The sequence below is a fragment of the Miniopterus natalensis genome, chromosome 17 (genome assembly GCF_054644295.1).
Source record: "Miniopterus natalensis isolate mMinNat1 chromosome 17, mMinNat1.hap1, whole genome shotgun sequence".
NCBI classification, from domain to species: domain Eukaryota; kingdom Metazoa; phylum Chordata; class Mammalia; order Chiroptera; family Miniopteridae; genus Miniopterus; species Miniopterus natalensis.
This window is the reverse complement of record NC_142097.1, coordinates 35,595,337-35,621,568: the sequence shown is the minus strand read 5'-3', so window position 1 is coordinate 35,621,568 and position 26,232 is coordinate 35,595,337. Positions and strand designations below refer to the sequence as shown.

General features: G+C 38.1%; 1 protein-coding gene and 1 pseudogene across 4 annotated transcripts in view; one reads left to right on the top strand and one right to left on the bottom strand.

Moving 5' to 3' along the window:
- The window catches only part of KANSL1 (KAT8 regulatory NSL complex subunit 1), a 137,735-nt gene that overhangs the window by 60,918 nt on the left and 50,585 nt on the right, over positions 1-26,232 (top strand). The window lies entirely within an intron of this gene.
- LOC148091296 (NAD(P)H-hydrate epimerase pseudogene) lies at positions 14,294-21,293 on the bottom strand (annotated as a pseudogene).

Sequence of the window (26,232 nt, the reverse complement as noted above, 5' to 3'; positions counted from 1 at the left end):
AGGATGTTAATTACATTCTTGGGATTTAATTTTTGCTGTGTTATGTCCCCTGGCTGTATTATTGGGGGCTGGGGGTTCTTTCTAGATGGTGTTCCCAATAAAACAAATTGTCATATACAGGTCATGTACCTGCAATTCATGGCTCTTTATAAAGGTTCATGAGAACATGTACTTACATGATTTTATTTTCATAAATTATTAGAACGAATGCTGAAGCTGGGTATGTATTTTTGTATTGAGTTCATTTAGAGAGCCAAAGGAATTGACACGGTTCAACTTGTCTTTGGTTTAAATTTGAACATGCAATTAGTATATTAGCATTTCAGAAGTTTGTTGTTGTAGGTCGCTTGTACAGAGGTGGAAATCTGGAATTTTTTGTTCTGTTTTAAATTAGTGTTTGTTCATTCATTCATTCATTCAACAAGCATTTCCTAATTATCCCTAGAGTTTGGACACACCATAGGAAATCTAGAATTGTACAATCTGTACCTGCTATTGTAAATAATAGAGATTTTGAAAGGACTTCAAAAGTAAGTAAACCTTTCTTTTCTTCAAAATGATAGTTCTATAATTTCATCCTTCCTTGGGCTAATTTTTAAAAAAGTATTGCCTTTTCCCCTGATGACAAAGTAAAGACTTCTTATAAAAAGGCAAAGAATCAGATACATGAAACGTATCTCTAACATTGCTTTCGTTTGGGGTAGTCTAGAGAGCACGTGATTTGGAATCTGATAGACTTCAAGTTCCAGCCTCAAGTTCCAACTGATGATTCTCAGTACATCACTCAACTACTCCGAACTTTAAGTATTCCTCTCTCTTCTGGGAAGACGAACACCCTCCCAGAATTGCTGTGAAAATTTTAATATGTTATCACATAATATGACATTTGACTCTTAAGTGAATGTTCTCACCCTACTTTTTGCTTTTTACCTCATTTCTCTAGTAACCAATGATGTTGATTCCATTAGTATATTCATTTGTATATCTCTGTCGCTTAACAAAAGTTTAAAGTTTTTGATTTAGTCCATTTTATCTTTGTGTACGTGTTCCTTTTGCTTTTTGTGGCATAGCATAAAACACTATTGGCCTGGCCGGGCATGGCTCATGGTTGAGCGTTGACTTATGATCTAGGAGGTCTCGATTGGAATCCTGGTCAGAGCACATGCCTGGGTTGTGGGCTCAGTCCCCAGTGGGGGGGGTGCTGGAGGCAGCCGATCAATGACTCTCTCATCATTGATGTTTCTCTCTCCCCCTCTCCCTTCATCTCTCTGAAATCAATAAAGATTAAAAAAAAAGACACTATTGCCTAGTCTAAGGTCATGAAGAATTCACTCCTATGCTTCCCTCTAGGCATTTTATAGTTTTAGCTCTTAGGTCCTTTTTGAGTTAATTTTATATATGGTGTGTGGTAGGGGTCCAAATTCATTCTTTTGCTTGTTGTTCCAGTATCATTAATTGAAAATACTATTCTTTCCCCATAATGTGTTTTAAAACGGAAATGAATAAAATGTAAACATACTTGTTTTTAAAATGTTGGTAATTGTATAGGTGATACTTTATGCTATTTTTTGTTTTTCAAATATCTATAACAACTTTGTTATCTGTAACAGGTACATATGTATGTACATATACGCATACCAGAGCATTACAGTGATTAGAGGAAGGGGGAGTGATAATGTTTGTTCATTACTTTGATACTTTTAAATTTTATTATGAGGGGTTTTTTGTAATTAAAACCAGTAGAGCCTGGCCGGAGTGGCTTAGTTGGTTGAGTCTTTGTCCTGTGCACCAAAAGGTTGTGGGTTTGATTCATGGTCAGGGCACATACCTGGGTTGCAGGTTACTGATCGATGTCTTTCCCCCTCCCCTCTTTCCCTTTCCTCCCCTCCCTCCCTCCCTCTCTCAGCATGTCCTAAGTGAGGATTAAAAAGAGAGAGACAAGAAAACAAGTAGAAAATAGTCGTCATCTCTCTTGATCATGCTGATTTACTTATATTATTATGGCAGCTTTTAGACCAGGGCCAGAAGTGCTTGTTTAATTTTAGGGTTTTGGTGGTAGTATTTTTTAGGGCAGTGTTTTCTAAGAATGCTTTCTGTTCCTAGAGTGATAGTTTCCAGAGTCAGAGGGTGCTATTTTATAGAAGAGGGGAGGGGAAAGGAAACACTCACTTCGTGCTTCTTATTGACACTATGCTTTTATATACATATTTATTAATCCTTCACATTTTTGCAGATAGGAAAAAATGAGTACTAGACATAATAAGTGGCTTACCACCATCACATAGCTTAGTAATTGGTTAAAAGCAAGAGGTGAAATCAGGATTGTATTACTCCAAAGCTTGGGTTTTCTCTGTGCTGACTAGTACATAGTAAGCAATTCATTGAATGCATGGATAGGCATGTGTTTATATAGATGGATGAATGATATAAAGGGTGGAGGAACCCTGATGAAGAAATAGATGTTAAAAAGTAAAGAAGGTTAATATTGGAAGTTGTAAAACGACTTGAGGGAACTTTTGAACTTGATGAGAGCAAGTATTTAATTGTATTTGTCACAGTATTCAAAGCGTGTTAGGTATTACACATTTCTTTGCCTATGAAAGATTTAAAACTTGGTTCCAAAAATTTGGCCAAATGTGGTAAGAAGACAGGAAATACTAGGAATACTATGAGTTTACTTTATAACGATGGCGAAGTTTTCCCTCATTTATTTAGTAAAGAGAGATACATTCTTACGATGTCTCAGGTATTGCCCTAGGTTTGACACAGCAGTACAATAAAAGACTTCTAGTTTTCCTTTTACTGAATTGACAGTAGTCTCTACTCAGAACTTAAGACTTCATAACAAATTAGAAATTTTTAGTGGTAATACTGTGCCTGGTGCCTGTAGGGTTGATTTTAACCCACTGGGGGCAGTTGAGTGTGAATAGATTTAATGAATTTTATCACAGGATTTCTGGTTAGAGGCAAGATTTGTGTGAGTCCTGTAATCCTGTTATTTTATGAGTTCTAAACTTGTATGTTGGTGGGTTATTATGATGATCCTTTGACTCCAGTCCTTGCTGTCAGATGAGGTCTTTGGATCAGGTGAAAAATACTACCTCATCTTTGTATTTGACTTAGTATTTTTAAAGATATTTGAATGTTTAGACAAATTTATATTCAAACAGCCGGACTTGCTCTTGGAAGGCCAGTATTTTCTTTGCAGTGTGGGAGCAGTGTTCTTCTGAAGTCAAGTCAGGAGTCAGAATATGTGAATTCTGTTTATTCCTGGATAGTTTGCTACATCTAGGGCAGAGATCACATAACTAGCTTTAGCAGCAGTTAATGTCTGAGGGTAGGTTGAGAGCCTGGGGAGCTGATTGTAACACACTTTAGCCACCTTTACATCTGGATTTTTCCACTGACGGATGAGTCATTCTTATGAAATAGTTTTCAAAACAGGAAGATGGAAGCCACGTTGTCATATTGTTTAAGTGCACATTGAAAACTTCTATGACGATTGTTTGTATCCAGAGGGGTGAATTCACTGTTTTTTCCAATAAATATTGAGTGTCTGCTATATTATAAGGGGTTGGAGGATAACATGCTATATTAAACTTTGAGGATGCAAAGTGAGATATATTAAAGTACAGTTGACCCTTGAACAGCATGGATCCACTTACACATGGATTTTATTTTTCAATAAATACTGTAAATGTACTTTTTTATAATTTTCTTAACATTTTCCTTTCTCTAGCTTATTTTATTGTACACATACAGTATAATTAACACAAAGTATGTATGTATTGACTGTTTATTTTCTCAGTAAGGCTATGTTATTGGTCATCAGTAGGCTATTAGTAAAGTTTCTGAGGAGTCATAAGTTATACATGGATATAGGTATGCAACTCTAAAAATGTAAGGTTTATAAGCTTCTAAGGTTTGTAGAATGGGGGCGATACTATCTGGTTGTAAAATCTGGCAGTATTTCAGAGAATGCTTTAGCATGAAATATTTTGTGTGTGTGTTAATCCTTCCTTGAGGATATTTTTCCATTGATTTTTTTAGTGGGGGGAGAGAGAGACAGACATTGATGTGAGAGAGACACATCAATTGGCTGCCTCCTGCTGCTCCCCAACTGGGGCCAGGGATCGAACCTACAACCCAGGCACGTGCCCTTGACTGAGAATTGAACCCACTACCCTTCGGCTCAAGAGCCAACACTCTAACCATTGAGCCACACCGCTCAGGGCAGCACGAATTATTATTTTAAGTATCAGATATTAGAGAGGATGGGGTTGGGTAGAGAAATGAGTAAGTAAGAGTGAAAAGGGAGTGAAGGAGGGCTAGGAGACAGGGAGTAATGCATGACAGAAGATTGGAAGAAGAGATTAGCACAGTGTTTGGGGAGAAGGGTTTGACAGTCTTACTATTTAGCATCTGCTTTCTATTCCTGGTGGTGTGGGTACCCCGCACCTCAAATAACAAAACGTGTCCAGGAGAAGTATTTTAATCTGCAAATAATTGAAGAATTGTGATATTTTTTTCTTTATACTTAAGTTTTATACTGTTTGTGAAACTCGACTCCCAGCCCAGGAGGTTAGTTGATAAATGCCTAGAAGTAAGGGGGAGGGATTGACCTTTGAGCAACCAGTCTACTTAGTGCATTTATGTCATGCATTTTGCCATTGAGGATTTCAGTTTAAATGTGAGTGTTGATACTGCCAAATTTCTACTTTTTGTGAATCATTTCAGTCCTCAGCATTTCTAGGGGAAATTTTTTATTTTAGTGGAAGAGGGTAGAGACTTGATTTGTATCTACTTCTAAGAAGGATGATTATGGGCATGTGAAGATGTACATGTGTATGTAAAATAAAATTTAATTCTAAACTTTGTGGTGAATTCATAACAACTGTCAGGTTTTAGGAAAGAAAACTTTGACCAAGAAAAGGTACATTAGCCCTGGCTGAATGGCTCAGTTGTTTGGAGCTCTATGCACCAAAAGGTTGCCAGTTTGATTCCTGGTCAGGGCACATACCTAGGCTGTGGGTTCGATCCTTGGCCGAGGCGTGTACGTGAGGTAACTGGTCAGTTTCCCTCTCCCCTCTCCCCTCTCTTTCTCTAAAATCAATCAAAAGAAAAGGTACATTAGCCTATATAGTGTTCAGAGGAAAGTAATACTTTATTTAAAAAATGTGTAGATTAGGAATTCTTATCTTGAAATTGGTTTCTTTTATGTGAAGATTTACTGTGGGTTATTTTCTGTATTAAATATAGTAAATACCTAATTGACTAGTGTATAGGGTTATAACCCAGAGAGAGCCTGCAGCACCCAGCTTCTCACTGATTAACAATGTTGGGCCTAAATGCATCTCACAGAATGTGTATGATGAGTGGGATTTTTTAACTAGTGTAGGAACACTTGATGCCTACTCATTTATGTGTGAATGTTTCTGTAGCTTCTCAAGCTAATGTAAGAGATTCTCAAAATGTTGAAATTTTCTCAAACTCAAATATATGTCTTAAGAAATGAAAGTGTTGAGTAGAGTCTAGTTTGCCATAGCCCTGTGGAATATTGTGAATCATTATTTAAAAATAACAATATATAGTTTAGGGGAAAAAATCTTTTCACCCTTAAAGTCCATTGGTGTCCCTTTAAACTTCTAGAATGCCTGGGTCAACCCTGTAAATCCTGGGGTTGTATCTCTCATTACTCTGGATAAAATCGAGAGGTTACTCTTATGTTGGTGTTTGTCAACTCTACTTTTTCCCTTTGTGTTTTATTGTAGGAAATTCAAGGTTACATATAAGTGGAGAGAACAGTGCAGTTAAATCCCCATGTGTGTATCATCCAGCTACAGCAGGCATCAGCTCATAGCTATTCTGGTTTTATCTAGACACCTCACAACACCAACACCATGACACACACACATACACTTTGATTATTCTGAAGCTAAATCTGTACAACATTTTTCATCTGTAAATGTTTCAGAATCTGTCTCTAAGAGATAAAAACCCCATTTTTTTCTTTTAAAAAGTATTCCTTTGTTAAAAAAGATGTGAAAGAATAAGGTAGAGACTATATAACAGGGCAAAAGAGTGCAAATTAGGTCCAACTAGATATTTTACTTTCAGAAGAAGAGGATTGGGTAAATCTAGAACTATAAAGGGGATATCACCTGGAATTCATTTACTTATCAGAATGTCACATTGTCCTGTCCCCGTCCCCCCCAGCCTTCTCTATACAGATTTCTGGGCCCTCTTCTCTCCCTGCTGATTGAATGTTACAGCGCTTCAGGGTTTAGTTTTCAAACACTCCCCCCTTCCTTATGCTCTTCCTGTCCTTTAAATATCATCTATACACTAATAATTCCAAATGCATATCTTTAGTCCAACTATATATCCTTTCTGAAGAAGTTCAGATTCATATCCAGTTTGTAGGTATTTCAAATTTAGTATGTTTTAAAGTGGAGTTCTTGATTCCCCTTGCTAAAATCCAGTTTATTTCACTTCTTACCACTCCCAACTCCACCTCCCCATCTTCACCTCACCCCCTATTACAGTATGTAATAAAGTCTAGGAGTCCACCCTTGTCTTAGTTTAGGCTGCTATAACAAAGTACCATAGACTGGGTGGCTTATAAAAAATAGAAATTTATTTCTCACAGTTTTGGAGGCTGGTCATCGGAGATCAGGATGCCATTATGGTCAGCTTCTGTGTAGGCTCTATTCTGGGTTGCACACTTCATACTTTTCATTATAAGAAAGAGGAAGAAAGCTCCCTGAGGTCCCTTATAAGGGCACTAATCCCATTCATAAGAGCTCCACCCTCATTTCTTAAGGACCTTGATTCCTGTGTGATCATTCCTACCAGTCTTCTACAAGACTTTCTGGTTCTGTCTCTGCAATATATCTCGATCTGTTGATTTCATCTTCACAGCCGTCATTATCTCTCCTTGAATCACTGCAATAATCTCACTGGTTTTCTTGTATCATTTTTTCTTCCTAAGTTCATATTGCAGCAAAGTGGTCATTTTAAAGTTAATGTTAGTTCCTTGGGTAAAAACCCCAAAATTCTTGCCATAGCCTTTAAGGCCTTATATGCTATTATTCCTGATTGTTTTTTCAGCTTCCTACCTTACTGTTTTCTGCTTAGTAGTACTCTGGCCTCCTTTCCTGAACCAATCAAAGTCTTTCTTAAATTAGAGCTCTTGGACTTACTGTTCCCTCTGACATTTTTTCCTAAGCTCTTAGCATGGCTATCTTAGTCTCTTCCTCGTAAAACAGTTTTAAAATATGCCACTGCTGCCTCTTTTGATCACCTTTTCAAAGATGGCCTTCCCTAATTATTTTGTCCCATCACCCAGTTTCCATTATAGCACTAATCATAAGTTGTAATTTAATTAATTAATATATATATATAGTCTCTTACCCACTACAGTGTAAGCTATATTGTGGTACTTACTCTGTAGCCCACTGCCTAACACAAGGTTGCTAAACAATATATATTGTATGAATGAAGATAGTAGAGAAGGTAGAAATTAAATAATAAATTTTGTTTTTCTATATTCTTCTGGTTCCTTTTTACCACTGGTACTGGAGTGTACAGAAGAAAGACTACTGTTTAACTTGGTTAAGTGAATTTGGGGTGAAGGGTGAAGAAGAGTGTTACCTGATATGTTTACTTAAAATTTTTAGAATTAAAAATTTCTAACAGTTATTTTAGAATAAAAACACCTTGCTATTATTATTGAGCATTTATTTATCCTCACCAGAGGATATTTTTCCCCCCATTGCTTTTTAGAGGGGGGGGGGTGTCTATGTGAGAGAGACACATTGATTGATTGCCTCCTGCATGCGCCCCAGTTCGAACCTGCAAATGTGGTATGTGCCCTTCACCCGGAATTGAACCCAAGACCCTTCAGTCTGTGGGCTGACTCTAACCACTGAGCCAAACTGGCTAGGGCATTATTGGGCTTTTATAAATCTGTAGCCACTTCAGTGAGTTGATAAATTCACTATATAAAAATACTAGGCTCTGCCCAGCCGGGCGTCACTCTGCGGTTGAGTAATTTATATTGAGTGGTAAAGCCAGAAACATTTTCATAATACTTTTTTCTACTTACCAAAGGAGATAAACATCCAGGCTATTTATGTATTTGTTTTTAGGGTACTCAAATGTCTTAGAGGAAAGGACTAAGGAAAACTGAGGCCTAAAACTTATTTAATGTGAAGTTGAAGAAAACTTATTACAGTTCTTATTAGGTAAATATCAGATTTTAAGTCCCTTTTTCTTTAATTTATTTAGCTAAAATTTTCTACTGATAGGACTCCTTGATATTGTCCGAAACCCAACATGTTTTATATATCAATCGTGGGAATTTCAGTTTTGACTAAGAAAAGCAGTGTGGTCTAGTGGAGAGAATGCAGACTTTTGAGTCAGATCTGAGTTTGAATTCCTGTTGGTACCGATGAGCTGTGTCACTTTGTCCAAATTGCTCAGTCTGAATAGCCTTGGAATACAATATTTACTTTGTTAGGTATAATTAAAAAACTATATATGTCAAGTACCAGGCCCTTGAGATTTCAAAAAGGGGCAGCTATTTATAATAATAATACTGGCATGTAATATGCTCATCTCTTTTTGTCCTTTGGGGTTTTAAAGCCTGAGAACTGAAATGAAGTGGATAGTAGTGATGGTAAAACCTGATTATTACTGAACACAAGCACATAAACTGGTCTGAAAGGCAGAAATTGTTCAACTACGTTGTTCTTTAACTCATCTTTTCCTAATCAGGTCAGTCTTATATAAGAGTTGGTTTTGTTGTATTAATGAGCAGAGTTTCCTTATTTCGCTCATTTGATAAGAGATTTCACCTGAATATAGCTATTTTGTTCATTGGATTCCATATATAAGTGAGATCAGGGGATATATTTGTCTTTCTTTGACTAGCTTATTTCACTTATCACAATAATCTTCAGGTCCATTTGTGCTGCTGCAAAGGTTAAGAGATCCTTCTTTTTTACAGCTTGTATAGTATTCCATTGTGTAAATGTACCACAGCTTTTTTATCCCCTCATCTACTGATGATCTGGTGGTTTCCAGATCTTAGCTATTGTAAATAACGCACTTGATCTTGTCTGGATATATTTTTAAAGCAAAGTAGTTAGGATTTGCTGATGGAGTAGATGTGTGGATTGTGAATGAATTTTATTGGTCTCAGCCAGTAGAAGGAAGGTGTTGTTTTTTATTAAGATGGAAGAGTGTGGGAAAATTAGGTGAAGAACGGGAGAGATAGGGAGTTCAGTTTATATTACTATGATTAAAGGTGCTGGAACATCACTCTCTTTGAATTTGGCATTACATATTGAATATGTAATAGTGATGGTAGGTATAAGTTGTACATTTGTCAAAACCCAAAATGGAGAGTGAACCCTAATGTAAACTATAGACTTTAATAATAATATATCAATTTCTTCATCTATTAAAACAAACATACTGCACTAATGTAATATGTTAATTCTGGAGGAAACTGGGATGGGAGGGCATTATGTGGGAGCTCTGTACTTTCTGCTCAATTTGTCTATAAACCTAAAACTACTCTAAAAAATAAAGCCTATTTTTTAAAAGCAATCATGCCAATATGTTATGTTTTCTCTGATTTGATCTTTGGTTCTTGTCAAGGCCTTTCTTTTGCATTAGCATATCAGATTGCCTTTCCCCTCAAATCCAGCCTTGTTTCTAACATTTTCATGCCAGTTAGATGCTCAGAATAGGCATCTTTCCAATCTCTTTAGTTCCTCAGTTACTTCTGAATTCTTTCCTTAAGCGAAGTAAATATTGTCTCTTCATAGCATTCTTGCCATAATTTTTTGTTTTGGACATTGCCAGTATATTGCAGCTCAGTAAGTGGTTTGTAATAGTAAATGACATATATAAGAAACAGCAGAACCATATATGGCAACTGGCATAAAAAGATGATTTCACTTAATCTTTTTTGTTTTGTTCAGTTGGTTATCTGCTCCTTCGTTTTGCTTTGCAGGGTTTATTACACATTCCTAGGATCTCTACTGGGCTTTATCTCTATAATCCCTTCAAGGGATTATAGCTATGAGGTTCTTTAAGTTTGCATCTTGATTCTTTTTTGTGTAGAGGTTGAGCTTAGAGTGAATTGAATATCATTTGTTTTTAAAGCTATATCTTAAGAGCCAGGACAAATGTGTTTTTATTTTGCCTGTGTCACACAATGTCACACAGTGTTATTTATGCTATTATAGTGGAATGTCTCTGCTTCCTCCTGCAATTGAGAAATAGCACACTCCAAGAATTTCAAGGTTGTTTTTTTGTTTGTTTTTGTTTTCAAATATATCTTTATTGATTTCAGAGAGAGGAAAGGAGAGGGAGAGAGAGATAGAAACATCAATGCTGAGAGAGTCATTGATCGGCTGCCTCCTGCACGCCCCTGACTGGGGATGGAGCCTGCAACCCCGGCATGTGCCCTGACCGGGAATCAAACCCCGATCGCCTGGATCCTAGGTCAACGCTCAACCGCTGAGCCATGCCCAGCCAGGCAAGTTTTTTTTGTATAAAATCTGTTGCTTTTAGATAAGTGATTTTCAGCTTTGGGAACAATATGTTGGGAGTAGAAACAGTGGCAATATTGGAAATATATAGCTTGTCTCTAATTGAAAGTTCTTTTTTGTGAGGAGAGATTTAATTTATGCGTTAATTATGTGTGTGCATGTTGTGGAGGCAGGAAAAAAAAATGTTAAGAAATAAAACACTAGCCCTAGCCAGTTTGGCTTAGGGGTTAGAGTGTCAGCCTGTGGACTGAAGGGTCCCGGGTTCGAGTTTGGCCAAGGGCACGTACCTCAGTTGCAGGCTCAATCCCCAGGGGTCAGGGCTCATGAGGGAGGTGGCCAGTTGATGTGTGTCTGTCACATTGACCCCCCCCCCCCCCCGAAAAGCAATGGAAACATTTCCTTAGGTGAGAATTAAGAAAAGAAAAGAAATAAAACACTAGATTATTTTGGGTTTGTCTTTTCTTCCCCCCCCCATACAGTTTTTTAAAAGACATTTCTATTTACCAGATATTTTATTATTAAATAATTTATTAAAACATTTTAAAACGCAGGAAGCAAAATAGTAAATTACTGGTAATCCCAGTAATTTGACACGAACACATTAGATGATAGGATAAGAGAGGAGGGTGTTAATGTTCTTATAGTTGCTAGTATTCTTTTACTAGGGGCATTAAACACATGATTTCATTAAATCACCATAACAACTCGTTGAAGTTTGGTAGCTTCTTGTAGATTGAAGAAACTGAGGCTAGGGGAGGATGGAGGGTTTGCCCAGGGTCACAGGCAGTATCAGAGCACAGATTCAAATCTGGTTGTTCAGTTTCATCTCTGCTCTTCCATCCTTCTCTCACATCTTATCTGTGTAAGATAGACACCTGTTACATTACCTTTAAAGATAGCTGTTGGGCCCTGGCTGGTGTGGTTCAGTTGGTTGGTTGATGTCTCATGCACCGAGAGGTCGCTGGTTAGATTTCCTGTCAGGGCACATGGCCAGGTTTCAGGCTCAATCCCCAGTAGGGGGTATGCAGGAGGCACTCGATTGATGTTGCACTCTCACATGTCTGTCTGTCTGTCTGTCTGTCTCCCTTCCTCCCTAAAAATCAACAGACTATTAAAAAGAAAAGATAGCTGTTGGTATCTGACTAGTCAGATATGACTCCTCAAAATCATAGTGGTAGACTATTATGTTCTGTGGAATGCATGGTTTACCTAAATATACTTTAGAAAATTGTGCTGCTTTCATTCAGGCTAAAATATTCTTCTAGCAAATAGGTTGGAGTTCTTTAATTTCAAACAGGAGGCTTGTTAGAGGGTCTCTAAAACTTTATTCTGTTTCAACAGCTGCAGCCCACCCCTGACCCTAGAGTGAAACTTCCTTTGTTCAGATTTTGTTGTACCTCAACTAAGTATTCCTTTCCATTGATTTAGTTTAAGGTATACTTTAAGAGTCTTTTTAAATTTAATGGCTCCATGAAAGAGATTTGATATTTGAGTGTTCTGGTTTCAAAGCTTGAACATTTAGAAATGATACTTTTTTTTAGGTTGAACATTGTTTCTTCTTGTTTTTTCCCTTTTATCCACCCCTCTCCTCCTTCAGAAATAAGGAAAGTTCTGCATGTGTGTTGGTGTGTTTCAAATAGAGTTCTTATCTGTATGTGGAAACAGAGAAATGGGTCCAAAAGGTAGGTAAAGGCCTTGAATTGAATTCTCTGATAACTAAGCTGGTCTTTGACCTAAAGGCAATGAAGGGAGGAGCACAGCAGCTTTGGTTGGGGAAATACTGCAGGCAGAAAGACTAGTTATTTTAGAGATCAAGTGAAGGATGACTAAAGGACTTTTAGGTCAGTTGAAATAAAAAAAAAAGAGATGTGAAATGTGATAGGACTTACAAACAATTATTGCAGGGACTTTATGATTTTTGAGCCTGAGAGATGAGAATATTGACTGTCAACAAGTTTAAAGGAAGAGCTGGTTTGGATGAAAGTTGGAATTGGGATTGTGTTGAGTTTTAGGTGACGAAGGCAAGATAGTGTGCAGTAGTTAAACTTGAGTATGCTGGGGCCAGATTGCCTGGGTTCAAATTTAAACTTTGTTTTTCTTTGGGCAAATAACCTGTAACCTCTTGTTGCTTCATATTCTCCATCTGCAATATGAGGATAAGTAGGCACTGCCTCATTGTGTTGTTATAATGATTAAATGATGAAATGCATGTAAAGTGTGTAGCAATGCTCAAAACAAAGGAAACATTCAACAAATGTTAGCTTCCATATGTAGTTTCTAGCTGCAGAAAGAAATCAAAATTCAGTAGGAAATATTAGGGCTGTTAATACACATTTGTTGGCCATGGAATATTGGAGGCTTAAGGTATCTTTTACAGTCATCTTTATTTGTAACCCCTAGTATTTTATACACAAAATGTAGAAGAGGTAGTTAAAACAGAATAGATAAAAACCTACAAGGAAAAATGTAGACTAAAAAAAGAGGACTAAATTTAATCTGGAATTATTACTAAATTTAGTATAGGGCAGTGGTTTTCCACCTCTGATAATTAGGGGGAGGCAGTGCTATAACATATGCAGTGACTGTTGGATGTTTATCCACCCCCCCCCCCCCATTAATGAAATTCCCAGTATTGTGCAAGTATCCTGTAATTTTGTGATTCATGGGAGGCTGGGCCCTTTTCTTCTCCAGTGAGGAAACTTTATCAGTATAAGGCAACAATTTTCAACCTTTTTCATCTCATGGCACAATAAACTAATTAGTAAAATTCTGTGGTACACCAAAAACTTTTATTTTTGTCAGCCTGACAAAAAATAGGTATAATTTTGACTCATTCACACCGGACAACTTTTGTTGTGTTGGCTTTTGTCATTTTTTTATTGGACAATTAAAGGGTAAAGAGGTCAGTGCCCCTGACTAAATAGTCAGATGTTGCATGTTTTAAAAATTCTTACCGCTTACTGGTTGAAAATTGCTGGTGTAACTAAGGTTCTCGGTGTGGTCTCTGGACCAGCATTAGCAGCATCTCCTAGGAACGTGTTAGAAATGTAAATTCTGAGACCCCACCTCAGACCTACTGAATCAGAAACTCAGGGAGTGGGACCCAACAGTATGTATTTAGAATACCTTCAGGAGATCAGGCATACAATATAAATGAATCAAGCCCTTTCAGGATGGGATTGATTTTGAACTGCGGGTCATGTGCCACACAGCTGCTGTTTAGCTAACAGTCACTGAGAGACTTGCTGGCCCAGCATTGGCAGATCTTGTCTTTGTATACAATACAAAACACATTTAAAAAATGTGTTTATTGATTTCAGAGAGAGGAAGGGAGAGGGAGAGAGAGAAACATCAATGATGAGACAGTCATTGATTGGCTGCCTCCTGCACACGCCTGCTGGGTATCGAGACTACAACCCAGGCATGTGCCCTGACCAGGAATTGAACTGAGATCTCCTGGATCCTAGGTCAATGCGACCAATGAGCCACACCGGTTGGGCTGTATACAATATATATTTTTTTTCTTCTTCAGCATCTGAGTCAATTTTTATTGCCCCTAAATGCTCCAGCAACCTCTCTTGCTTATTCTGCTTCCCCAGAGACAACTCCATATCTCCAGTGTTGCCTGCCACCCATTAACCTTTACTGCCAGAAGAGCTCTCGGCTCTCCACAGCTCTGGGGGAGAGAGCCACTAAGTCTATTGGGAAGAACACTCACGCACCTTCCCTCACTGCAGATGATACACACACTCGGTGTCAGGATACAGTGGCAGATTCAGCTGGTACTTCTTTTCCAGAGCAGGTGATACAAAACGACCCCCCAGGTAATGGTAGCGACCGGTGAACTGGGTGGCAGACTGTTTGGGTGCAGCCAGGGAGATGAGCAAGTCTGGCTGGATCCCTCCAGAGTTTCCCTTCTCCACATCCCATCCTGAGGGAATATCAATGCTGGCAATGGGCACAGTGAGTCCTTTCAGGACACTCAGGACGCTGTGGAATGACTCCCAAACCTCACCCTTGAAGCTGAAGCGAAAGATGGCATCCACCGCCAGCTCATATAGCTTGTTGATCAGCATGGCCTCTGGAGGCATTTCAGTAAGGAAAGGGATGTGATGTCCATTTTCTGACATTGGGTCACCAGTGCAGTGAAGAGTGGCTTGTTGGGTCTTTTGGGGTAATAGATGGTTGGCTAGTAGTCAAAGAGTTTGAGATACTGGCACAGACCAGGCCATCTGCTCCATTATTCCCAGGGCCACAGATTACCAAGACAATAGGGGGGTTCCTGGACATTGACGTGGGGGGATAAGCCTTGGCAATGGCTGTAGCACAGCACAGCTCACCACAGCCAGCTCCATAAGTTGGTGCACGCTGAACTCATTAAATAGTTGGTACTCATTAAATAGCTCCTGGTCCATGCCCTGAGCCTCCTCCTAGCTCACATACCTTACCACTGTGCTCTCCATGACCTCTGAGTCGCCGCAGCCACCCGAGCTCTGCTGCTGTGGTCCCCACCAGTTGAGGCCTGCACAACAGGTGACAGGAGTTGGCCTGGGATCTGACTCGTGGCAGGCATGAGCCTGCCACCAGCAGCCCGAACCCAAACACCTGTATATAATTTTAAAGTGCTGACAATAAATTACCCTTATGGAGGCCAAAGAAAATTCAACTACAGCTTCAGAAATGTGACCTGAGTTTGTGATCTCTCATGTGGGAATTTAAAAAACATTGTTGTGATTAAAACTTGCTTCATCTCACAGATTATCTTTGGTTGTTTCTAGATGTGGACATTTTTTTTTTGGTTATGGGATAAGGATGTTTTAAGGTTTTCCGATAAATCCTGTTACATTGTTCTCCAAAATGAAACTGCTGTTTTGTCAGCAATGTTGCCCTGAAACCTAGCAGATACTACATAAAAATTTTAAGACTTCTTGTTTGTCCTAGTCAGTTTTGCTCAGTGGTTGGGGTGTTGGCCTACGTACTGAAGGGTCCTGGGTTCAGTTCCAGCCAAGGGCACATACCTCAGTTGCAGGCTTGATCCCCAGCCCTGGTCGGTGCGCATGAGGAAGGCAACCAATCGATGTGTCTCTCTCCTCCCCTCCCTTCCACTCTCTGAAAAGCAATGGAAAAAATGTCCTCAGGTGAGGATTAAAAAAAAAAGTCTTCTTCAGTTCTATAGGCAAAAAGGCATCTTACACATTTTTTATTGCTTTGACTTACTAATACAGTTTATTTATTAACCCTTGTTTTGAATTTATTGGCCATCTGTTTTTTTACATAAATAAATATATCATTTGCTTATATGTCTTTTTGAATTGATTTGTAAGTGCAAATTGTTTTTACCTAGCTTTTTATTTGCCTTCTAATTTGTATGTTTTTTGAATTATAGAAGTTTTAAATTTGTGTAGTTAAATCCATTAGTCTTTGTCAAATTCCCTTAAAAAAATCCCACTGAGATTTTAATTGGTATTAGATTGAATCTATAAACTAATAACCCTCAGGAAAGATTTTTGGCTGACTTCCCTGGCGTGCACATCCTTGCTGATATGTACCACTCCCCTCTTCATCTCCACCATCACCAATATTCATTCATTTAACATACATTTATTGAATGCTTACTTCATGTGAAAAGATTATGTTTGTGGGAACACATTAGTGAATAAAACAAATAAGAATTCCTGCTCTCTTGGAACACTGCTGGAGGAACAGGCAATAAACAAATGTATAATATATCAAGTGGTAAGTGCTGTGGGAAACAAAATAAAATGGGGGTGGCAAGGTTGAAGAAGGGTGGTGGCAGCTACAGCAGTAGCTTTACTATTTTGTGTTGGTCTAAGAAGGCTTCTTTGATACGGTGACCTCAAGGAAATAAACATTGCCCAATGATATCTGGGAGAAGTAAGTATTCTAAGTTAAATCAGCTTGTGTCAAGAAAGGAGATGAGAAATAGCCAGGAACCTTATAGAAACTTTGCTTTTACTCTGGGTTGGATGGGAAGGTTCTGAGCAGAAGAGTGACGGAGGTCTGAGGCAGGAGGACCACTCAGGAGGCTAATGCCATTTCCAGGTGAAAGGTGATGGTTACTCTGTTCAAGTGGTCAGGAGTAGTCTGAGATTGATATGTTTTGAAGGCAGAGCCAAAAGAGTTTCTGGTGAATTAAATATAGTGAAAGAAAGAAGTTGAAGATAACAAGAGAAAGGGGAAGGGGGGGGGGAGACACATCAATTTGTTGTTCTACTTATTGATGCATTCATTGGTTGATTCTTGTATATGTCCTGACCAGGGATCGAACCCACAACCTTGGCATATTGGGAAACCCTCTAACCATTTGAGCTGCCAGGCCAGGGCTTGAATGACAAGTTTTTTAGCTTGAGGGAACTGGAAGACTATTTTGTGGTTGTGGGTTTTTGTTGTTGTTGTTTTTTTATAGAAGAGGGGAAGGCTATCAAAAACAGATTTTTGGAAGGATATAAGAATTTTAGTTTGAGGACATTTTTTTTTTTAACTGGCCACTTGTATAGCCTTTAGTGTTAACCCTACTTCTGATAGTTTCCCCATTTTTGTTTGTTTGTTTTTTCTCTTGGGATTTTAAGATAGACAACTATATTGCCTGGGGGGAAAGGCCTTTGCTTGGTGTTTTTGGGTAAGCAGCTTAAGGGATGATTCTTCTCAGTTTCCACCTTGTTGCTTTTTAAGTATTATTGAGTGCAGCCCCTGGCCACTTGCTGACACTTGATGGTGTTCGGATATGCTGGTTTGAGGAGGGATCTTCTCTCTGATTTTTGCCCTCCCGCTATGAGTAGTGTTGCTTTTTGTATAACTTGATTCTGTCTGTTGTCCTTTCCTTGCTAGAAACCACTTCCCATCATTTTATCAGCTTTAGCCTCTTCTCATTGCCAACTAAATATCCTTGGATATCAAATACAATTCTTTATTTTTGTCTCACTTTCATTTCATTATTTGAAACTTAATGAAGGAAATAAGTGAGCTTCATTAAAAAAAATGTTTCTAAGTTTTGGCCTTTGGGAATTTCTCAGGGTATTCAGAGAGTAACCAGTATTCTTAGTTTCTAGCTCTGTGAAAATTAAAAATTCTTATGTTCATGAATATTTAAAGAGAAGTTGGTAGAGTACAAACAAGATTTCAATGACTGTCTGCTCTCTTTTTTTTTTTTTTTTAATATATCTTTATTGATTTTAGAGAGAGGAAAGGAGAGGGAGAGAGAGATAGAAACATCAATGATGAGAGAGTCATTGATTGAGCCCGCAACCCGGGTATGCGCCCTGACTGGGAATCGAACCCTGATCGCCTAGATCTCAGGTCAACACTCAACCGCTGAGCCACGCCCGGCCGGGCTCTCTGCTATCTTAAACTAAAATAAATGGACTTTCTTAACCTAATGGTAATGTGGATACTCTGGTCCCGCCCCTTCCCACCCCTTATCCTGTCATAGGTTATCCTTCCATTTTATGTAGTCCTATGTGTGTAATTTTTTTTTTTTTTTTCAGTTGATCCTTTAACATCTTGGGGGGTAGGGGCTCGGCCTACGTACAGTTGAAAATCCACAAAACTTAACTCCCTTAAAACTTCTGATAGCCTTACTGATAACATAAACAGTGGATTAACACATGTTTTATGTGCCAAACGTGCAGTTGACCCTTGAACAACGCAGGAGTTAGGGGCGCTGACTTGCCTCCCGTGCAGTAGAAAATCCTGGTAAAACCCTTTGCATACCTAGTCTTGGTTTTGACCATTGAACAACTCAGGTTTGAACTGCAAGGGTCAACTGGAAAAAAAAAAATCCATGTATAAGTGAACCCGTACAGTTGAAACCTGTGTTGTTTAAGGTTCAGCTGTATAATATACTGTATTCTTACTATAAGCTAGAGAAAATACATTTATGGTATTTATTGGTGGGGGGAAATCAGCGTATGAGTGAACCCACACAGTTCAGACCTATGTTGTTCAGGGGTCAACTGTAATTGGATGTCTGGGCTCACAACACTATTGTTATTGGTCCATGCATGGCTTTATTTATAAAATAACACACTTATGACAGTACCGCAGAACTCAACTGCTATTACCAAAACTTATCTATAAGATACACCCCTATTTTCTATCCTAAATTCTCTCTTTTTTCTTTTTTCTTTTTTAGTTGTATTATATACCTGTATTTGCCTAAAAAATTACAGACAAGCCAACAGATAAAATCTTTGTTGGAGGGCCAGAAATGCTAAGGCAGTTGTAAAACATACAGGCACAGCTTTTAAAGTTTCCCCAGGTTACTTTTGCGTATTTTTAAACTTTATAAAAGAGTATACTAGAAGTTATTTTATTGGACTTGGATTTTCAACATTACTCCTAAAATTCATCTGTGTTATTTTATGTAGCTGTAGTACATTCATTTTTCACTGCCCCATTGAGCAAATTTATCAATTCTCCTCTTTTGGTTTGCATTTGGAATTTCCCTCGGGTTATTTTATAAATAATGTCCAGTGCTGTTATTCTGAACATTCTTGAACATGCCTCTTGTTATAAGTGTGCTAAAGGATTTTTGGGGTCTGGGTCCATGAATAGAATTGCTGGGTGGTAAAGTATGCAGATTTCAACTTTATTGGGTAATAACTGTTTCTGTTATGTATTGGTGCTTAACAAGCCACCTCAAACTGAATGGCATAAGATAAGCTATACTTTATTTTTTTCATAGACTCTGTGGGTGAGAATTCAGGATACAGTTGGAGTGGCTTGTCTCTGTTTCAGGATGTCTAAGGCCTCAGCTTTTGGGAAGATGCAAATACTTCCAAGGTGGTTTCTTCCCTCACATGTGTGGCACCTTGTTGGGGATGCCTAGGGGACTTTGCTCAGCTGGGCACCCTTGGCAAAGTGTGGCTACGCTTGGCCTTTTCAGTATAACAGCCTCAGGGCTGTCAGACTGTGTATTTAGCAAAACAAGGGTAGAAGCTGCCTTTTCATTTATAACCTGCTCTGGGAAGTCACCTAGTGTCACTTCCACCATATTCTCTTTACTGAAGTAGTCACAAGCCCTCTCAGATTCAAGGGGAAGAGACAAAGAATACCACCTCTCAATGGGAGGAATGTCAAAGAATTTGTAGTCATCTGTAAAAAAAAAAGGGTTTTTTCCCCTCCTTTTATTTTTAATAGATTTTAGAGAGAGAAGAAGGGAGAGGGAGAGAAACATTGATCAGTTGCCTCCTGTAAGTACCCTGGCCAGGGGGATTGAACCCACAACCTGGGTATGTGCCCTGACTGGGAATCGAACCCCAACCCTTCAGTGCACGGGACAATGCTCCAATCAACTGAGCCACACCAGCCAGGGCTGCAGCCATCTTTTACAACCACCGTAATACAGGTTTTTTTCAAAGTTGGATGTACCAGTTTACACTTTTTAAAAAAGTAATTTGAAACATTAACAGCATTACAGTTGGTTAATCAGATTATTTTGCCATTTAAAAAATACTTTTGAGCACTCTCAGGCTCTATAGGCCTATTTTTGTTTTGTGTATAAAATAATTTCGTGGTACCATGCTGTGAAAGAGAAAAATGATGGAACTTTTACTTGCTGTTATAAAAAAGTTTGAGCTCTATTAGAGAATAGAAGTTGTTGGAGGGCTATTAATGAAGACTTTTAAATGGTAAAGTTGAGATTGCATTGTACTTAAGGGTGAAGGGAGCCATAGATAGAAGCAGAACAGAGGAGTCACATGGTGAAAATTGAGTTACTGTTCCTTCATGATCTATTTCTGATGTTTTGTGTCTTAATAGAAACTATCCTAATAATTTAATAGGTTATTCAACTTCATCAGTGTTTCCTTTGACAAATGTGTAACCTGGCTATTTCTAACAAAATCTAAATTACTAAGTAATTTTTATGTTGTAGAAAGTCTTCTTGGTTGGGAGTTGGGTCTAGTTCTCACTGTACTGTAGGTCTTGGTAGATAGTTGCCTTATCTGTAAGAAACTTGGCTCCTGGGGTTCTTTATTTTCTGTTATGATTCTGTAATTAGTAATGTGAGTTCTAAAACTGATCAGAAATCTGAAGTGAACCAAACTATTTCTATTGTATTTTTCAAGCTGGAAGACTCCTCCTCTATTACCTTGGTAACTACCCTGGGGAATAGCACACTCTCCAGTGGTTCTGTGGCATTTGCCTGGTGTTTGTGCGCAGTTTAAGCATTTTATTGTCACCGTCTATGATGACCCTAACAATCTACAGTAAGAGACACTTTATGTGACTCCTTATACTTGCAGGTGATTCTGAAGACCCACTGACTTACATATGCCTAACTGAAAAGTTGCTTACCCTTACTACATATATACGTATTACATACCCTTATATTTTCTATTGTATTTTCCCTCCCTCCCTCTCTCTGTCTCTCTTTGTCTCTCTGTCTCTCTCTCTATGTTGGGTCACAGCCTGAACTCCCTTGCCATTCACCTCATTATGAAAGAGCCTTAAGACTTTGACTGGCTTCTTAGCCAAAAAGCCTACAAAAATATAGGGCTATGATATACCAAAAGGAAGGGTTTACTTGGGAAAGGTAAGGTTTTATACTTAGCAATGACTCATATAAAACAGGGTTGGTCATCCTCAGGTCTATTGACATTTTGTTGTGGGGACTTTCCTATGTATTGTAGTATGTTTAGTAGCATCATTGACCTCTGTTCACTAAAAATGCCAGTATGGCCTGTCCATACATACCTTGCTGAGCATGCTTTAATTCGATTCAGAATAAAAGATACTTGGTTTCAGATTCCTATTTCTCAAGTGTGTTTAAGGAATACATATTTACCAAAACAGATGTTTGTCTATATAGATGGAAGGGCATTGAATACATTTTGGTAGCTGAGTTAGTTCAGCCAAGTATGGTAGGTAGTCAGAAGTAAGAGCAGCAGCAGCTGCTATGGACTGAGCACTTATTGTAATGCTAGACATTGTGCTTAGCACTGCAATGCATGTCACTGCTTACTGGCATCTCCCAGTTGTTAGGATAGTGAAAATATCCTTGTACCTTCAGTAAGTTTTTATTGTAAGCTAGTTTGGTCTCTGGGCTGACTAGGTCATTAAAAATTATTTCTTAAGGTTTTGATTTTTATGTTCTGTGGTGTGTGTGTTTTTAAAGAGGTGGGGGGCAGGTTTATATACTATTTGGGAAAGAAGAACCTGCCAAAATAACTTCCAAGTTCATATGACGGCATGTTCAAAGTTGCAAAGAAAACTTTAAAATAGAATATTGCCCGGCTGGGCATGGCTCAGCGGTTGAGCGTCGACCTAGGATCCAGGCGATCGGGGTTCGATTCCCGGTCAGGGCACATGCCCAGGTTGTGGGCTCGATCAATGACACTCTCATCATTGATGTTTCTCTCTCTCTCCCTCTCCTTTCCTCTCTCTGAAATCAATAAAGATATATTAAAAATTTAAAAAGTTTCCCCTGGCCTCTCATTTCTTATTGTTAGTTGACCCCTTGGTCCAGCTCCTTTGCTATTGCTGCAGGGTTTGCCTGGTATTGTGGGACTAGAGAGGCAGTGATCCTGTCCCAGCCACTTTCTGTTGATAGAGTGAAAGTCAGGAAACGCCATTGCCTGAGTTACCTTCTATGGAATGGGATTTTTTTTAGATGGCTTTGTCACTATGTTGTTCTATTCCTGCGGTCCCTAACCAGTTCACTTTCCTCTTTCCACCTTTTTCAGAGTTTTTATTTGGTTGCCTCTTACAATATTTCTAGGATTTATAGTTGTGTTTCACTAGTATGAGCTGGGAGGGAGTAGTCTACACCATCTTGCCTGGACCAGAAGTTCTTATATTTATTTTTATGAATTGATAAATTAACTAACAAATTGATTTTTTATTAGACTTCATTTTCTTAAGATGTATCCTTTGTTTCTAAACCGCAGTAGCTCTAATATTTCTGAAAGTATGGTCTTACACACTTCTTGTATAAGAACTACCTAAGAGGCTTATTGATGCAGGTACCCAGAACTACAGCTCTCTGGTATTCCTTATACACTCTAAAGTTGGAACATCACTCCTGGAGGTTGAGTATTGATAAGACATTTTGTTTTTTGATTTTTCAGTAGCTGCCTAAGTGATAATAGTAACTAAGCTAAGCAGCAGGGCTATGATTTGGAGTTTAGTGTTCACTGACTCCAAACACCACATTCTTTACAACAAGATATATTTTATTTTTAAAGTGAGGAGAAAATGTTTCTTTATAGGAATTCTGTTAATATACAGTTAATCTGTTGGGCTAAATACAAAGGTTTCTTTGTTCTAGAGATAGCCAGGAACAAGTTCTCATGGAATAAGATGAGCTGGCATCCTCCCTCCCCCTTCCTCCTCCTTGTCAATACTGTACATTGTACTTTTCTACTCTTTCACTCTCCTTTAAGGAGCCCAGGGCTGGGGAGTTGGGGAATGGTGGACAGATTGCTTTTCTTTCCATCTAAGTTGTGATGTTTATGAGAAGCTTTAAGTTGTAAGACATGATCCTTGTTCAGTCTCTTGCTTAGGTGAGTGAGTTGGATCAAATAATAGCTACTCTTTAATTTATGGCTATAGAGTGAATGGGATTATTTTAACTATTTAGGAGTTTCAAAGGAGGAATTAGTCTCACATATAGAATGTCAATATCCTAACCTTAGTGTGATTTTTTTTTTGGGGGGGGGGGGAGGTTCTAAAGTGGAATCCACTGTAAAAAGAGATGAACTCTTTAGGCAGAAAAGTGGACAGAAAATTGGTTGATTCACTCTGGAGTAGCAGTTTTTTTAATAACTGAGAGCCTTTCAGTATTAACTTTGTCATTTTGCCTTATTCTTACAACATAACAGAGCCCTGGTTTCTAAAGAAGGCACAGTAACTAGGCCAGTTTTTGTCTAAATCTTCATGCTCACATTTCATGTTCAGTCTTATAGCCAGCCAAGAAGAACTGTAAGCCACTTCTATCTTTTTTCTCATGCTGTATTTTTCTGCATCAGAACACTTCAATGTGTTTTCTTAACAGTTTGAAATTCAAGCAGGACAATAGCTAAATACATCTTAGATTTTTCATATTTCCTGGAAATTAAGTCTTTAAGATATCATTGAAAATTGATTTAAAGCCCAGTCAGATATGTATGACATGACTTGGAAATATACAACATGTAAATAACAAAATAAGAGGATCACACTAAGCTTTAAGAATACAAAGTGATGAATTGTGAAGTACAATTCACCAGGAGAGACTTTCCCAGAGGGTTTTAGGGATAAAATTGCTTCTTGATATTTTCAGGTTAGAGGCTTGTGTAGGGTATGACAAACAGATTGGCCTGAGTATTACTGAGGGCTCTAATGGAGAATTATTACATTTCTTACTTATATGTTACCATGTTTAATAAAAAGTTGACGATAGGTGGTCAGTGAGAAGAGTTTGAAGCACCTTAAATAATTATTTAAAGGTTAGGTGTGTTTCAGTACATCTATCCGTCTTCAACATGTAAAAATTGAACGTACAAAAGTACAAATAATTTATTAGCTGATATACAGACACTAAATAACAAACTAAAGGTAGTTTAGAAGTGTCTCTTTATAAAGTTCAAAAATGTGGACTTTGTGACAAGGATTCATTCAATCAGCAAAATCCACAATGTGAGGAATTCTAAAGGACAGATAGCTCTGTTTTCTTCCACAAAGAAATTACAAGGGAAAAAAGAGGAAATGTGTTACAAATTTGAGATGTATTAACCAAATGTAATGTGTGGATCTTAAGTTAACTTTAATTTGGACAAACCAATGGAGACAATCAGGAAATTCACAGATATTTGACATTAAGGAATTAGTGTTTTTTAAATTATGAAAGTATGTATACATTTTAAGTGAATGCTTGCTTGTTTTGCAAGATTATAAAGCTCCATGAAAAAAGGAATGGGCTTTGTGTAGCTCACTGCTGAAATTCCAGGTCTCAGCTCAATGACTTTTTTTTTTTTTAATGAATAAAGACATCTGTAATTGGAAAAAATATACTTGTTGAATGGAAGGGGGAAGGGAGGGAAGAGTTCATGGTGGATTGAAAGCTTGGCTGAAATAATACGCCAAAATGTACAAATCTCATTTCAATTTCAGTGATAATCTGGTTTAATTAGTAACACAAAAGGGTTAAGTGTTCAATCCCCCAAGTCTTTATCAGGATGAATTGGCAATTTAGAATTGGCTCGTACATTTGTTTCCTATTACTACAAACCTCTAAAAAGCTGATGTAACCTAGTTAAGAGTGACAGAGACAAACTGGTTTTTAACCTATTCTCTCTTTTTTTGTTTTGTTGTTTTATCTTTATTGTTGAAACTATTACAAATGTCCCTTTTTACCCCCATTGATTCCCTCCCCCCTGCACCCCTCCCCCCCAGTCCTTCACCATACTATTGTCTGTGTCCATAGGTGGTTATGCATATAAGTTCTTAGGTTATTCTCTTTCCACCTACCCATTTCTACCTTTCCTCTGAGGTTCATCAGTCTAGTCCATGCTTCTGTGTTTCTGGATCTATTTTGTTGATCAGTTTTAACCCATTCTCATCCAGGTTTTGTTTTGCAGCTAAAACACATGGGATATCTGACACTGAACAACTTGTTTTTCCCCTGTACTTTATTTTCTCCACCTCTGTAAATTTTGGAGAAGGGGGGATAATGTCATTAAAGTTGTGGCTAAACACAGTGTCTATCCTAATATATCTACTTTGGTTTTACTGTTTAGAGTAGAATTTCCTTTTATATGACTATGAAGCCCAGTGCTCAAGAAACTCAGGATTCTGTTGCTAACTAAAAACACCTATTTCCTGAATTTGTTCGCCTCTTAGAGATTTTCCCCCCTTCTTTATTTCTCTTTTCCCATTTTTACATCTTTTACGGTATGGAATTTAAATCCAAGGTGATACTTATTGAATAGTTGTTCTTTTCTAATACACATACTGTACTTTGCAGTTGGGATTACATCATTTTATGAATACTATAGCCTTGTGAGGCAGATGTTACTTTCATTTCCAGAAGTCAGTTTACATTGTCAGGACCATATACATTTTTTAAAAAGTGAAAACTTGCTCAGTGGTTGAACGTAGACCCTGAACCAGGAGGTCCCGGTTCTATTCCCAGTCAGGGCACATGCCCGGGTTGCAGGCTTGATCCCCAGTAGGGGGCGTGCAGGAGGCAGCCGGTCAGTGATTCTCTCTTATCATTGGTGTTTCTATCTCCCTTTCCCTTTCTCTCTCTGAAATCAATAAAAACATTTTAAAAAATAAAAATAAAAAGTGACTTTCAGTAATGTCAAGATTTTCTATTCCTGTTCCCATAGTGACCCGTGAGTCTAGCAACTGTGTGCTCTTGATATTCGAGGATGATATCGGTTTTACTTACTCTCTTCTATTAGTTTTATAAGATATCTAAAGAACCTGGAAATTTCAGAATTTAGGTGCCTCAGATTTTCTTGCACACTTGGAAGTAGCACATAGCTCAGTCAAATAATTTATCTACCAGTTTTTGGTTGAATATAGTGCTGTGTAACTTGGTGGGGACAGTTATTTTAATTTGCTTATAGAATCTTTGTTTTCATTAAAGGAAAGAACTGGGTAGGACTGAAATAAGAATCAAAGATAAAATTACTACCAATTGGGTCTTTCCAGCATGTTT